Here is a 4,143-nt window from a genome sequence, read left to right on the forward strand (position 1 = left end):
TTGGGCGGTCCGCTCCTGTTTGCCAAATTTGGGCCACAAGCAAGCCATAGGTAGGCCACATGTCAGCCATGAAAATAAATAAATAAAATAAACCAGAATTGGCCCAAATCTGAGCCACATTTATTTTAATTCTGACCCAGAAACGGCCTAGATCTAACACCTTGTTTTGGCCCACATACTATGTAGAATGATGGCATTTGTGTGGTCCACTCCTGTTTGCCAAATTTGGGCTACAAGCAAGCCATAGGTAGGTCGCATGTCAGCCATGAAAATAAATAAATAAAATAAACCAGAATTTGCCCAAATCTGGGGGCTGTTTCATAAAAGACGCTAAGAAAAGCGGGGATTAAAGTCCAAAACCTGACTTGAAATAACCTAACAAATCAATCGGGACTAAAGCGGTTTCATAAACGACAATTTAAGTTCACGCAATCTCACTAATTCGAGCCAGGTTTGCATAGTCAAGATAATTGCGCGTACATACTTTTCCTAAGCAGCCCTAGAGGTCGAACATGGATCAAATCGATCGGACATGGCAAAAAGTAAAGAGAGAGCGGCGATGTTCAGTGCTACTGAGCAGCACCTGCTCTTAGAATCATACGAAGAAGTGAAAGATTTAATTACTAAGAAAGGTAATACTGCTGCAGTAAATAAAATAATAGAGAAAGGCTGGCAAATAATTGCTGATCGACTGAATGCGTTAGTAGCAAACTATGTTTAAATGTCTTTGTATAATATGATCTAATGAAATATCAGGCACATTCAAAAAGAAAAAATGAATGAAATATATATACAGTATATATATATATATATATATTTGTTTGTATGTATTGCTATGCATTTCATTTATTTTGAGCACACTTTTAAACAGCAGCAACTTCAGTGGGGAGAAAAGAACGTGGCAGCAGGTGAAAATTAAATGTAAAAATATTATTCAGAATGATAAGTATATAGGCTATATAACTACTAGAGTATAATTGGCATGATGCTAGAACTGTCTGATTACATATTTATGAAATGCAGCTGCCAAAAAGAACAGTGATGTAGCTGGAACTGGGGGCGGGCCACCACCAACACCCTTAACTCCTGTTCTTGGATCGTGTGTGTCATCGTTCTTGGACCTGAACAAGGGGAGGCCAGTCATTGAGGGAATAGAGGGGGAACAGCTTCTGAAACCATACCACCTAATAGAAGGAGTGACTTCATAAAAGGTTGATATATAGGTTTTTGCTTTTTCTTGACAAAATCTTTGCTCTAACATGTTTTGTTTCATAGTGATGGCAAATTCTGGGTGCTTGTTGGAGCCACCAGATGTCCTGTTGAACCCTGTGAGTATGTGAAAGTTTAAAGCACTTATTTACTGTCAATGTTAAGTGGTGATCATTAACCTCAGTTTCATTATTGGTTTTAGGATGAAGACCCATCTACAATTGAGGATTCACATCATATATCTAAAGGCCTACTTGTGTGGTGAGGTGCTCACAGTACATATTTTCCAAACATTATTGGCTGCAGGACACTGACATCCTTCCAGAAACCAGTCAGACTGGAACTACAGGAGACAATGTAGGTTTTATTAAATTTGAACATGGTGTCGAGAGCATGAAATAATAGACATTTTGGGTTCTACGGAATGAAAAAAATATAAAAAGTGTGTACAAGCACTACCTCCTTAAAGAAATTGATGTTATGGATGTAGACATTCAATATAAGAAGTTGAAGATGAGAAAGCTGGAGCTGGAAATCCAAAAACTGGAGAAAGATGCAAGTAGAACTGTTGTAATGAAACATTGACACCTGACATTTTGGTCACCATTTAATTGTGTTTTGTTTTCCTTCTCCAACAGGCAGCTTTAAATTGAAAAAAAACAAAAAAACAAATTATGTGACGTGTGTCTTGTGTAATGAAATTGAGGGGAAAGTTGGGGGCTACAAACATAAAATTAAAGCCTTCACATGACTTGAAAAATATAATGCTAACCAAAATAATTATTTGCATAAATGTCTCTTATAACCCTGCCTGTTTCATTGTCATCAAAAGCCACCTCATTGCCCCAGTCCTCCTCTACAACCATCCTTGGTGGCCTCTCTTTTCTGAAGCTGGCAATGGTATGGAGCACAACACAACCAACAATAATGTCACATGCCCGTTGTGGAGTCACTCGGTGGTGGTTCAGGCACTGGAACCTTGATTTGATGAGACCAAATGCCATCTCTATACGAGTTCTTGTGCGTGCATGGGCAAGGTTATAGTTGCGTTGTGCCTGTGTCTGGGGTTCCTGATATGGAGTCAGAAGATAAGGCAGGCAGGGATATCCCTTGTCTCCCACCAAAACTCCTGAGAATTCACCTGGATAGAGTAAAAATGTATTCTTTTGTAATTACTAATTGGTGAATTTTTTTTTTTTTTTAAACCTGTACATTTTCCATTAATAACCTACCTTGTGCCAGTTGCTGGGCAACAGAAGAGGCTCGAAATATTCTGGAGTCATGGGTTGAGCCTTTACATTAGTGATGACACACTCTGCATCACAGATCATCTGGAAGAAAAAAATGTAGGTCACTAAACTGCAGTTACAGCATCATAAGAAAACGTCTATAAAGAGGGATGTGGGTAACTTAATTTAAACTGTGGAGAAAATCAGAATACAGCTACAGTATTTGAAGAGATTAGTGTAATTTGTATTGAACGGATCATAACTCATATGCCCATCTTAATATATAGCACAACCTATTCAGTTGTAGCCTACAAAACAATTTCAGTGGCACTATACCTGCACATTTATACTGTGTACTGATTTCCTGTTAACAAAGTCTGCTTCATGCGGACCAGATGGACACTTTATACGCACGTGGGTGCAGTCCAGCCCCGACAACATTTGGGAAAGCTACAAAAGTTAATTAAAAGGATTTACCTTCCACTTGTCACCTTTAACATAAACACTCAAAAATATTTTCGATTCCTATACAATTATTGTTTAAACTTACCTGCAATTCCATAAAAGGCCTGTTTAATGGTACAAATGACTTTGTGACCAGGGAAGGTGATGAACACATTGAGCAGTCTTTTTTAAAGACAGGTACACCACTCGCACAGAGCGGCAAACTGATGATTTGATGAAATTTTCTGCATCTCCAACGGTATATAGAAATGTTCCACTCGCAAAAAAGCGAAGCGCTATACAGACAGTCTGTGGTACAGTGAGCGCTTTATTGCGGCGTGTGTTATGTGCAATGTATGGTCTCAGTAATCTACAAATATATAAAATCCCTTCTCTCGAGAACCTGTACCGCTCATACAGGTAGCTGTCGGGAAAAGCCAAAGGGTCTGACCTGTCCCTGAAAGTACGCTGTCTTTGGAATGCTCTACGTATTATGAGAGCTCCCTCATCCACCACCTCATCAATGAAAGGACACGCCATGATTCATGAAGTACGACACATTTGTTGAGGTTGAGTTTTTATGAGAAACTAACACCCACCATACACATTTAACTTAGTAACTTTATTTATTTACAGTACATTAACGATGCATTTTAAAACATGATTTCTTAATGTTGATTTCATAGTATTCCCTGCAGGTCATTGATAGAGGAACTCTGGTTAAGCGTCAACTCGGGCTTAGCCTGACAGTTAGCCTGCCCCAGACCAGGTTAGTTTCCCAGCAAAAGTTGCCACAGTGACTGAGCTTGAGCTATGGTCATTTTGCTTTATGGAACCAAATCAAGTGAAAATAAGTCAGACTAACTGAAATAAGCCTGGCTTATTTGGTAAACTTGTTTTATGAAACAGCCCCCTGAACAGAATAATACAATCAACACAACAAGGGAAATGGTGCAAAAAAAATTAACAGAAACCGTGACAGTAAGAGTACAATCATTATAGTGCACTTCTGTTTTTATGCTGCACAGCACACAAAAAAAAAAACTGCCATTAAAAGCGTTTCAAAAAATAAATTGCTGCGTATGTAGCCTTCTTAAGACTCACATCCAGATCACCCTGCATCAGTTAACTGTGTTGCATCCTACTAAAAGTAGCCGAATTCTATTAGGCCATATTTACAATTTCAAGCTTCCATTTCAATTAGCCAGTGTCGAGTGTTACAACCAAGAAGTGGCCTCACTTGTCAAGTGTTACAACCAGA

The 4,143-nt window shown here is 38.7% G+C and overlaps 1 long non-coding RNA gene and 1 pseudogene across 1 annotated transcript; one reads left to right on the forward strand and one right to left on the reverse strand.

Moving 5' to 3' along the window:
- The first annotated feature begins 1,057 nt into the window (after positions 1-1,057).
- Positions 1,058-1,437, forward strand: LOC107717908 (uncharacterized). Its single transcript, XR_001637356.1, has 3 exons — positions 1,058-1,211; positions 1,276-1,328; positions 1,412-1,437. It is a non-coding gene; the product is annotated as an uncharacterized LOC107717908 (long non-coding RNA).
- A 104-nt stretch (positions 1,438-1,541) lies between these two features.
- On the reverse strand, positions 1,542-3,422 carry LOC107717907 (putative nuclease HARBI1; annotated as a pseudogene).
- Between the last annotated feature and the right edge of the window lie 721 nt (positions 3,423-4,143).

Source organism: Sinocyclocheilus rhinocerous, unplaced genomic scaffold, assembly GCF_001515625.1.
Source record: "Sinocyclocheilus rhinocerous isolate Xijiao unplaced genomic scaffold, SAMN03320098_v1.1 scaffold1987, whole genome shotgun sequence".
Classification (NCBI taxonomy): domain Eukaryota; kingdom Metazoa; phylum Chordata; class Actinopteri; order Cypriniformes; family Cyprinidae; genus Sinocyclocheilus; species Sinocyclocheilus rhinocerous.